Genomic DNA, 12,848 nt, shown 5'->3' on the forward strand with positions numbered 1-12,848 from the left:
CCATTCCTTTATGATTTCTACTAGAAGTTATGAATGAATTGCTATTAATTATAGTTCTATAGGCTCTAAAATAGTCCTGGAAGGGGCTAGAGGGCTGCAGAAGGCATCAAAATGTGCTTAAGAGCATGGCAACTGTTCTGCAAACAAATGTGGATAGGGAAATGACTTAAAATAACAAAATACAGAAAAATTTAAAATAACAATCTGGATCTAGGAGTAGGAGGTTGAGGAGGCAGTGAATGGGTGGATGTGGCGCTGTAGGTTGAAGCGGCGGTGAAGGAGGAATAGGTAGCCAATAGAGTTGAGCGAACACCTGGATGTTCGGGTTCGAGAAGTCCGGCCGAACTTCCTGGAAATGTTCGGGTTCGGGATCCGAACCCGACCCGAACTTCGTCCCGAACCCCATTGAAGTCAATAGGGACCCAAACTTTTCGGCACTAAAAAGGCTGTAAAACAGCCCAGGACAGGGCTGGAAAAGGCAGCAAAATGTAGTTCAATCCCCTGCAAACAAATGTGGATAGGGAAATGAATAAAAATAAAAATAAAATAAATAAAATAAACCAATATCAATTGGAGAGAGGTCCCATAGCAGAGAATCAGGCTTCATGTCATAGCAGAGAATCATGCTTCATGTCATAGCAGAGAATCAGGCTTCATGTCATAGCAGAGAATCAGGCTTCATGTCATAGCAGAGAATCAGGCTTCATGTCATAGCGGTGGTGCAGTTAGCTGTGGCGTGTTGACAAAACTTTTCCACATCTCTGCCATGCTAACCCTGCCCTCAGAGGAGCTGGCCGTGACACAGCTGTGTTGGCGACCTCTTGCTCCTCCTCTGCCTTCGCCTTGGGCTTCCACTTGTTCCCCTGTGACATTTGGGAATGCTCTCAGTAGCGCGTCTACCAATGTGCACTTGTACTTGCGCATCTTCCTATGACGCTCCAGTGCAGGAAGTAAGGTGGGCACATTTTCTTTGTCCCGGGGATCCAGCAGGGTGGCAACCCAGTAGTCCGCACACATTAAAATGTGGGCAACTCTGCTGTCGTTGCGCAGGCACTGCAGCATGTAGTCGCTCATGTGTGCCAGGCTGCCCAGAGGTAAGGACAATCTGTCCTCTGTGGGAGGCGTATCGTCATCGTCCTGCGTTTCCCCCCAGCCACGCACCAGTGATGGGCCCGAGCTGCGTTGGGTGCCACCCCGCTGTGAACATGCCCCATCCTCCTCCACCTCCTCCTCATCCTTGTCCTCCTCGTCCTCCAGTAGTGGGCCCTGGCTGGCCACATTTGTACCTGGCCTCTGCTGTTGCAAAAAACCTCCCTCTTAGTCACTTCGAAGAGACTGGCCTGAAAGTGCAAAAAATGACCCCTCTTCCTCCTCCTCCTCATCCTGGGCCACCTCCTCTTCCATCATCGCCCTAAGTGTTTTCTCAAGGAGACATAGAAGTGGTATTGTAACGCTGATAACGGCGTCATCGCCACTGGCCATGTTGGTAGAGTACTCGAAACAGCGCAACAGGGCACACAGGTCTTGCATGGAGGCCCAGTCATTGGTGGTGAAGTGGTGCTGTTCCGCAGTGCGACTGACCCGTGTGTGCTGCAGCTGAAACTCCACTATGGCCTGCTGCTGCTCGCACAGTCTGTCCAGCATGTGCGAGGTGGAGTTCCACCTGGTGGGCACGTCGCATATGAGGCGGTGAGCGTGAAGATCGAAGTTACGCTGTAGCACAGACAGGCGAGCAGCGGCAGGATGTGAACGCCGGAAGCGCGAACAGACGGCCCGCACTTTATGCAGCAGCTCTGACATGTCGGGGTAGTTGTGAATGAACTTCTGCACCACCAAATTCAGCACATGCGCCAGGCAAGGGATGTGCATCAACCCGGCCAGTCCCAGAGCTGCAACGAGATTTCGCCCATTATCGCACACCACCAGGCCAGGCTTGAGGCTCACCGGCAGCAACCACTCGTCGGTCTGTTGTTCTATACCCCGCCACAACTCCTGTGCGGTGTGGGGCCTGTCCCCCAAACATATGAGTTTCAGAATGGACTGCTGACGTTTACCCCGGGCTGTGCTGAAGTTGGTGGTGAAGGTGTGTGGCTGACTGGATGAGCAGGTGGAAGAAGAGGAAGACGAGTAGGAGGAGGAGGCAACAGGAGGCAAAGAATGTTGCCCTGCGATCCTTGGCGGCAGAAGGACGTGCGCCAAATAGCTCTCCGCCTGGGGCCCAGCCGCCACTGCATTTACCCAGTGTGCAGTTAGGGAGATATAGCGTCCCTGGCCGTGCTTACTGGTCCACGTATCTGTGGTTAGGTGGACCTTGCCACAGATGGCGTTGCGCAGTGCACACTTGATTTTATTGGATACTTGGTTGTGCAGGGAAGGCACGGCTCTCTTGGAGAAGTAGTAGTGGCTGGGAACAACATAATGTGGGACAGCAAGCGACATGAGCTGTTTGAAGCTGTCTGTGTCCACCAGCCTGAATGACAGCATTTCATAGGCCAGTAGTTTAGAAATGCTGGCATTCAGGGCCAGGGATCGAGGGTGGCTAGGTGGGAATTTACGCTTTCTCTCAAATGTTTGTGAGATGGAGAGCTGAACGCTGCCGTGTGACATGGTTGAGATGCTTGGTGACGGAGGTGGTGGTGTTGGTGGTACATCCTCTGTTTGCTGGGCGGCAGGTGCCAACGTTCCTCCCGAGGAAGAGGCCGAGGTGGCAGCAGCAGAAGAGGTAGCAGGGGGAGCCTGAGTGAGTTCCTTGTTTATAAGGTGTTTACTCCACTGCAGTTCATGCTTTGCATGCAAGTGCCTGGTCATGCAGGTTGTGCTAAGGTTCAGAACGTTAATGCCTCGCTTCAGGCTCTGATGGCACAGCGTGCAAACCACTCGGGTCTTGTCATCAGCACATTGTTTGAAGAAGTGCCATGCCAGGGAACTCCTTGAAGCTGCCTTTGGGGTGCTCGGTCCCAGGTGGCGGCGGTCAGTAGCAGGCGGAGTCTCTTGGCGGCGGGTGTTCTGCTTTTGCCCACTGCTCCCTCTTTTGCTACGCTGTTGGCTCGGTCTCACCACTGCCTCTTCCTCTGAACTGTGAAAGTCAGTGGCACGACCTTCATTCCAGGTGGGGTCTAGGACCTCATCGTCCCCTGCATCGTCTTCATCCCTGACCTCCTGTTCAGTCTGCACACTGCAGAAAGACGCAGCAGTTGGCACCTGTGTTTCGTCATCATCAGAGACGTGCTGAAGTGGTATTCCCATGTCCTCATCAGGAAACATAAGTGGTTGTGCGTCAGTGCATTCTATATCTTCCACCCCTGGGGAAGGTCTAGGTGGATGCCCTTGGGAAACCCTGCCAGAAGAGTCTTCAAACAGCATAAGAGACTGCTGCATAACTTGAGGCTCAGACAGGTTCCCCGATATGCACGGGAGTGATGTGACAGACTGATGGGCATGGGTTTCAGGCGCCACCTGTGCGCTTTCTGCAAAAGACTGGGTGGGAGATAATGTGAAAGTGCTGGATCCACTGTCGGCCACCCAATTGACTAGCGCCTGGACTTGCTCAGGCCTTATCATCCTTAGAACGGCATTAGGCCCGACCAAATATCGCTGTAGATTCTGGCGGCTACTGGGACCTAAGGTAGTAGGACGTGTAGCTGTGGCAGAACGGCCATGTCCTCTCCCTGCACAAGAGGCTCCACCAACACCACCACCACGACCATGACCGCATCCCTTATTAGATGTTTGCCTCATAGTTAGCGTTCACAAAGCAAAGTAAAAAGTGGTTAAGTATGTTAAAAATAATTAACCGGCAAAATAAACCCGGATGTAGGATATTGCACTCTATATTTTTTACTCTATATGACAGCTGTATTTGTGGCCTAAATGTGACACTCACTTATGCTTGTCTAATCCCAGATGTGCAGTATATTAGAGGGTTTTCTCACCCAAGCAACCAAAAAGCCGTATTTCTAGCCTAAATATGACAGTCACTTATGCACGTCTAATCCTAGATATGCAGTATATCAGAGGCTTTTTCACCCCAGTAACCAAAAAGCTATATTTCTGTCCTAAATGTGACAGTCACTTATGCTTGTCTAATCCCAGATGTGCAGTATATTAGAGGGTTTTTTCACCCTAACCAAAAAGCTGTATTTCTGTTCTAAATGTAACAGTCACTTATGCTTGTCTAATCCCAGATGTGCAGTATATTAGAGGGTTTTTTCACCCTAACCAAAAAGCTGTATTTCTGTTTTAAATGTGACAGTCACTTATGCACGTGTAATCCCAGATGTGCAGCATATCATAGGCTTTTTTCACTCCATTATGCCACTGCCGTATTTATGGCCTAAATGTGACAGTCGCTTGTGCATGTGTAATCCCAGATGTGCAGTATATGAGAGGCTTTTTTCACCCCAGTAACCAAAAACCCATATTTATGGCCTAAATGTGACAGTCACTTATGCTTGTCTAATCCCAGATGTGCAGTATATGAGAGCCTTTTTTGACCCTAACCAAAAAGCTGTATTTCTATCCTAAATGTGACAGTCACTTATGCATGTGTAATCCCTGATGTGCAGTATATGAGATGCTTTTTTCACCCCAGTATGCCAAAGCCGTATTTATGGCCTAAATGTGACAGTTACTTATGCACGTGTAATCCCAGATGTGCAGTATAGTAGAGGGTTTTTTCACCCTAAAAAAAAGCTGTATTTATGTCCTAAATCTGACAGTCACTTATGCTTGTCTAACCCCATATGTGCAGTATATTAGAGGAATTTTTCACCCTAACCAAAAAGCTGTATTTCTGTCCTAAATGTGACAGTGACATATGCACGTGTAATACCAGTTGTGCAGTATTTGAGAGTTTTTTTTCACCCCAGCATGACAAAGTCGTATTTATTGCCTAAATGTGAATGTCACTTATGCATGTGTAATCCCAGATGTGCAGTATATGAAAGGCTTTTTTCACCCCAGTAACCAAAAAGTCGTATTTATGGCCTAAACGTGACAGTCACTTATGCTTGTATAATACCAGATATGCAGTATATTAGAAGCTTTTTTAAACCTAACTAAAAAGCAGTTTTTCTGTCCAAAATGTGACAGTCACTTATGCTTGACTAATGCCAGATGTGCAGTATATTAGAGGAATTTTTCACCCTAACCAAAAAGCTGTATTTCTGTCCTAAATGTGACATTCACTTATGCATATGTAATCCCAGATGGGCAGTATATTAGAGGGGTTTTCACCCTAAACAAAAAGCTGTATTTTTGTCCTAAATGTGACAGTCACTTATGCTTGTCTAATCCCAGATGTGCAGTATATTAGAGGGTTTTTTCACCCTAACCAAAAAGCTGTATTTCTGTTCTAAATGTGACAGTCACTTATGCACGTGTAATCCCAGATGTGCAGCATATCATAGGCTTTTTTCACCCCATTATGCCAAAGCCCTATTTATGGCCTAAATGTGACAGTCGCTTGTGCATGTGTAATCCCAGATGTGCAGTATATGAGAGGCTTTTTTCACCCCAGTAACCAAAAACCTGTATTTCTGTCCTAAATGTGACAGTCACTTATGCATGTGTAATCCCAGATGTGCAGTATATGAGAGGCTTTTATCACCACAGTATGCCAAAGCCGTATTTATGGCCTAAATGTGACAGTTACTTATGCTCGTCTAATCCAAGATATGCAGTATATTAGAGGCTTTTTTCGCCCTAACTAAAAAGCTGTATTTCTGTCCTAAATGTGACAGTCACTTATGCACGTGTAATCCCAGATGTGCAGTATAGTAGAGGGTTTTTTCACCCTAAAAAAAAGCTGTATTTATGTCCTAAATCTGACAGTCACTTATGCTTGTCTAACCCCATATGTGCAGTATATTAGAGGAATTTTTCACCCTAACCAAAAAGCTGTATTTCTGTCCTAAATGTGACAGTGACATATGCACGTGTAATCCCAGTTGTGCAGTATTTGAGAGGCTTTTTTCACCCCACTATGACAAAGCCGTATTTATGGCCTAAATGTGAATGTCACTTGTGCATGTGTATTACCAGATGTGCAGTATATGAGAGGCTTTTTTCACCCCAGTAACCAAAAAGTCATATTTATGGCCTAAACGAGACAGTCACTTATGCTTGTATAATACTAGATATGCAGTATATTAGAGACTTTTTTAACCCTAATTAAAAAGCTGTTTTTCTGTCCAAAATGTGACAGTCACTTTTGCATGTGTAATCCCAGATGGGCAGTATATTAGAGGTTTTTTTTCACCCTAACCAAAAAGCTGTATTTATGGCCTAAATATGACAGTCACTTATGCTTGTCTAATCCCAGATGTGCAGTATATTAGAGGAATTTTTCACCCTAATCAAAAAGCTGTATTTCTGTCCTAAATGTGACAGTCACTTATGCATATGTAATCCCAGATGGGCAGTATATTAGAGGGTTTTTTCACCCTAACCAAAAAGCTGTATTTCTGTACTAAATGTGACAGTCACTTATGCTTGTCTAATCCCAGATGTGCAGTATATTAGAGGGTTTTTTCACCCTAACCAAAAAGTTGTATTTCTGTCCTAAATGTGACAGTCACTTATGAATGTTTAATCCCAGATGTGCATTATATGAGAGGCTTTTTTCACCCCAGTATGCCAAAGCCGTATTTATGGCCTAAATGTAACAGTTACTTATGCTTGTCTAATCCAAGATATGCAGTATATTTGAGGCTTTTTTCGCCCTAACTAAAAAGCTGTATTTCTGTCCTAAATGTGAAAGTCACTTATGCACGTGTAATCCCAGATGTGCAGTATAGCAGAGGGTTTTTTCACCCTAACCAAAAAGCAGTTTTTTATGTCCTAAATCTGACAGTCACTTATGCTTGTCTAACCCCATATGTGCAGTATATTAGAGGAATTTTTCACCCTAACCAAAAAGCTGTATTTCTGTCCTAAATGTGACAGTGATTTATGCACGTGTAATCCCAGTTGTGCAGTATTTGAGAGGCTTTTTTCACCTCAGTATGATAAAGCCGTATTTATGGCCTAAATGTGAATGTCACTTGTGCATGTGTAATCCCAGATGTGCAGTATATTAGAAGCTTTTTTCACCCCAGTAACCAAAAAGTCGTATTTATGGCCTAAACGTGACAGCCACTTATGCTTGTATAATACCAGATATGCAGTATATTAGAAGCTTTTTTAACCCTAATTAAAAAGCTGTTTTTCTGTCCAAAATGTGACAGTCATTTATGCATATGTAATCCCAGAAGGGCAGTATATTAGAGGTTTTTTTCACCCTAACCAAAAAGCTGTATTTCTGTTCTAAATGTGACAGTCACTTATGCTTGTCTAATATACAGAAAATCTGGGATTAGACAAGCATAAGTGACTGTCACATTTAGGACAGAAAGGTTAATTTTTTTTTGGTTAGGGTGAAAAAATCCTTATGCTTGTCTTAACCCAGATGTGCAATATATTAAAGGGTTATTTTACCCTAACCAAAAAGCTGTATTTCTGTCTAAAATGTGACAGTCACTTATGCATGTGTAATCCCAGATGTGCAGTATATGAGAGGCTTTTTTCAACCCAGTATGGCAAAGCCGTATTTATGGCCTAAATGTAACAGTCACTTATGCATGTGTAATCCCAGATGTGCAGTATATTAGAGGGTTTTTCACCCTAACCAAAAAACTGTATTTCTGTCTAAAATGTGACAGTCACTTATGCACGTGTAATCCCAGATGTGCATTATATTAGAGGGATTTTTTCACCGTAACCAAAAAGCTGTATTTCTGTCCTAAATGTGACAGAAAATATTGCAATATTGCAAATCTGGGATTAGACAAGCATAAGTGACTGTCACATTTAGGACAGAAACTTTACATTTTTTGGGTTAGGGGGAAAACATCCTTATGCTTGTATTATCCCAGATGTGCAATATATTAGAGGGTTTTTTCACCCTAACCAAAAAGCTGTATTTCTGTCTAAAATGTGACAGTCACTTATTCACGTGTAATCCCAGATATGCATTGTATCAGAGGCTTTTTTGATCCCAGTATGCCAAAGTCGTATTTATAGACTAAATGCGACAGTCACTTATGCAAGTGTAATCGCAGATGAGCTGTATATGAGAGGCTTTTTTTTACCCCAGTAACCAAAAAGCCGTATTTATGGCCTAAATGTCACTTATTCTTGTCTATTCCCAGATGTGCAGTATATTAGAGGGTTTTTTCAAACTAACCAAAAATCTGTATTTCTGTCCTAAATGTGACAGTCAATATATGCATATGTAATCCCAGATGTGCATTATATTAAAGTTTTTTTTCACCATAACCAAAAAGCTGTATTTCTGTCCTAAATGTGACAGTCATTTATGCACGTGTAATCCCAGATGTGCATTATATTAGAGGGATTTTTTCACCGTAACCAAAAAGCTGTATTTCTGTCCTAAATGTGACAGAAAATATTGCAATATTGCAAATCTGGGATTAGACAAGCATAAGTGACTGTCACATTTAGGACAGAAACTTTACATTTTTTGGGTTAGGGGGAAAACATCCTTATGCTTGTATTATCCCAGATGTGCAATATATTAGAGGGTTTTTTCACCCTAACCAAAAAGCTGTATTTCTGTCTAAAATGTGACAGTCACTTATTCACGTGTAATCCCAGATATGCATTGTATCAGAGGCTTTTTTGATCCCAGTATGCCAAAGTCGTATTTATAGACTAAATGCGACAGTCACTTATGCAAGTGTAATCGCAGATGAGCTGTATATGAGAGGCTTTTTTTTACCCCAGTAACCAAAAAGCCGTATTTATGGCCTAAATGTCACTTATTCTTGTCTATTCCCAGATGTGCAGTATATTAGAGGGTTTTTTCAAACTAACCAAAAATCTGTATTTCTGTCCTAAATGTGACAGTCAATATATGCATATGTAATCCCAGATGTGCATTATATTAAAGTTTTTTTTCACCATAACCAAAAAGCTGTATTTCTGTCCTAAATGTGACAGTCACTTATGCACGTGTAATCCCAGATATGCATTATATTAGAGGGATTTTTTCACCGTAACCAAAAAGCTGTATTTCTGTCCTAAATGTGACAGAAAATATTGCAATATTGCAAATCTGGGATTAGACAAGCATAAGTGACTGTCACATTTAGGACAGAAACTTTACATTTTTTGGGTTAGGGGGAAAACATCCTTATGCTTGTATTATCCCAGATGTGCAATATATTAGAGGGTTTTTTCACCCTAACCAAAAAGCTGTATTTCTGTCTAAAATGTGACAGTCACTTATTCACGTGTAATCCCAGATATGCATTGTATCAGAGGCTTTTTTGATCCCAGTATGCCAAAGTCGTATTTATAGACTAAATGCGACAGTCACTTATGCAAGTGTAATCGCAGATGAGCTGTATATGAGAGGCTTTTTTTTACCCCAGTAACCAAAAAGCCGTATTTATGGCCTAAATGTCACTTATTCTTGTCTATTCCCAGATGTGCAGTATATTAGAGGGTTTTTTCAAACTAACCAAAAATCTGTATTTCTGTCCTAAATGTGACAGTCAATATATGCATATGTAATCCCAGATGTGCATTATATTAAAGTTTTTTTTCACCATAACCAAAAAGCTGTATTTCTGTCCTAAATGTGACAGTCACTTATGCTTGTCTAATCCCAGATGTGCAGTATATTAGAGGGTTTTTTCACCCTAACCAAAAAGCTGTATTTCTGTGCTAATTGTGACAGTCATTTATGCACGTGTAATCCCAGATGTGCAGTATATCAGAGGCTATTTTCACCTTAACCAAAAAACGGTATTTCTGTCCTTAATGTGACAGTCACTCATGCATGTGTAATTCCAGATGTGCAGAATATGAGAGGCTTTTTTCACCCTAGTATGCCAAAGCCGTATTTATGGCCTAAATGTAACCGTCACTTATGCACGTTGTAAGCATCCAAAGGGTGAAGTTATTGATGGTAAGTATGTGTCACTGAGGCTGCTGCTCTCAGTGTTGTAAATCCAGGAGGTAAATGTCAACCAGTGATGTTAGATTGCTGAGTTTGTGGTAGCTGGAATTTGGGTCCGGGATTTAGGAGTGACTGAAGATTTTGGGTGGGAAGGTCACTCCCATACTTCATCTCCTGTGTTACCACCTCAGTGTTTGTTTGGTGTTGGTCTGCAGAGGACTTGGGAGCATTCCTCTCCACAGTGTTCCTGAGAAGGGAAAAGACAAGATTCTGCACAAAGGTGACTCCTGTATTTTTGTCTGTTTAAAAATTGAACTGTTATATGACACATAAGGGCTGAAGATAAGTGTTTTATGTGACTGAACATTGATGGGGTTAAGCCAAGCCATCCTGTTGGAACAAATTTGAGTTGTGTTTTTTCCCATAAAACCCTTATGTTGCATCTAATCCTGCCGACTGTCTACCATTTGTACAGATAATCACCACAACGTGTAATCACAGATGTGCAGTATATTAGAAGGTTTTTTCACCCTAAACATACAGCTGTATTTTTGTCCTAAATGTGACAGTCACTTCTGCATGTGTAATCCCAGATGTGCAGTATACGAGAGGGTTTTTTCAACCCAGTATGCCAAAGCCGTATTTATGGCCTAAATGTGACAGTCATTTCTGCATGTGTAATCCCAGATGTGCAGTATACGAGAGGGTTTTTTCACCCCAGTATGCCAAAGCTGTATTTATGGCCTAAATGTGACAGTCACTTATGCACGTGTAATCCCAGATTTGCAGTATATTAGAGGGTTTTATCACCCTAACCAAAAAGCTGTATTTCTCTCCTAAATATGACAGTCAATTATGCATGTGTAATCCCAGATGTGCGGTATGTTAGAGTTTTTTTTCACCGTAAACAAAAAGCTGCATTTCTGTCTTAAATGTGACAGTCACTTATGGACATCTAATCCCAGATGTGCAGCATATTAGAGGGTTTTTTCACCCTAACCAAAAATCTGTATTTCTGTCCTAAATGTGACAGTTACTTATGCTTGTCTAATCCCAGGAGTGCATTATATTAGAAGTTTTTTCACCCTAACCAAAAAGCTGTATTCCTGTTCTAAATGTGACAGTCACTTATGCACGTGTAATCCCAGTTGTGCAGCATATGAGATGCTTTTTGCCCCCCACTATGCCAAAGCCGTATTTATGGCCTAAATGTGACAATGATTTATGCATGTGTAATCCCAGATGTGCAGTATATTAGAGAGTTTTTTCACACTAACCAAAAAGCTGTATTTATGTCCTAAATGTAACAGTCACTTATGAATGTGTAATCCTAGATGTGCAGTATATGAGTGGCTTTTTTCACCCCAGGATGCCAAAGCCGTATTTATGGCCTAAATGTGACAGTGATTTATGCATGTGTAATCCCATATGTGCAGTATATTAGAGGGGTTTTTCACCCTAACCAAAATGCTGTATTTCTGTCCTAAATGTGACAGTCACTTATGCACGTATAATCCCAGATGTACAGTATATTAGAGGGTTTTTTCACCCTAACCAAAATGCTGTATTTCTGTCCTCAATGTGACAGTCAATTATGTTTGTCTAATCCCAGATGTGCAGTATATTGGAGGGTTTTTTCACCCTAATCAATAACCTGCATTTATCTCCTAAATGTGATAGTCACTTATTCTTGTCTAATCCCAGGTGTGCAGTATATTAGAGGTTTTTTTTCACCCTAACCAAAAAGCTGTATTTCTTTCCTAAATGTGACAGTGACTTATGCACGTGTAATCCCAGTTCTGCAGTATATGAGAGGCTTCTTTCACCCCAGTATGCCAAAGCCGTATTTATGGCCTAAATGTGACAGTCATTTATGCATGTGTAATCCCATATGTGCAGTATATTAAAGTTTTTTTTCACCATAAACAAAAAGCTGCATTTCTGTCCTAAATGTGACAGTCACTTACGGACATGTAATTCCAGATGTGCAGCATATTAGAGGGTTTTTTCACCCTAACAAAAAAGCTGTATTTCTGTTCTAAATGTGACAGTGATTTATACACATGTAATCCCAGTCCTGCAGTATATGAGAGGCTTCTCTCACCCCAGTATGCCAAAGCCGTATTTATGGCCTAAATGAGACAGTCATTTATGCATGTGTAATCCCAGATGTGCAGTATATTAGAGTGTTTTTTCACCCCAGTATGCCAAAGCCGTATTTATGACCTAATTGTGACATTCACTTATGCATGTGTAATCCCAGATGTGCGGTATATTAGAGTTTTTTTTCAACGTAAACAAAAAGCTGCATTTCTGTCTTAAATGTGACAGTCACTTATGGAAATGTAATCCCAGATGTGCAGCATATTAGAGGGTTTTTTCACCCTAACCAAAAAGCTGCATTCCTGTTCTAAATGTGACAGTGACTTATGCATGTGTAATCCCAGTTGTGCAGCACATGAGAGGCTTTTTTCACCATAGTATGACAAGGACGTATTTATGGCCTAAATGTGACAGTCACTTATGCATGTGTAATCCCAGATGTGCAGTATATGAGAAGCTTTTTTCACCCCAGTACGCCAAAGCCGTATTCATAGCCTAAATGTGACAGTGACATATGCATGTGTAATCCCAGATGTGCAGTATATTAGAGGGGTTTTTCACCCTAACCAAAATGCTGTATTTCTGTCCTAAATGTGACAGTCAATTATGCTTGTCTAATCCCAGATGTGCAGTATTTTAGAGGGTTTTTTCACCCTAACCAATAACCTGCATTTATCTCCCAAATGTGATAGTCACTTATGCTTGTCTAATCCCAGATGTGCAGTATATTAGAGGGTTTTTTCACCCTAACCAAAAAGCTGTATTTCTGTCCTAAATGTGA

The sequence above is a fragment of the Bufo gargarizans genome, chromosome 3 (assembly GCF_014858855.1).
Source record: "Bufo gargarizans isolate SCDJY-AF-19 chromosome 3, ASM1485885v1, whole genome shotgun sequence".
Taxonomy (NCBI): domain Eukaryota; kingdom Metazoa; phylum Chordata; class Amphibia; order Anura; family Bufonidae; genus Bufo; species Bufo gargarizans.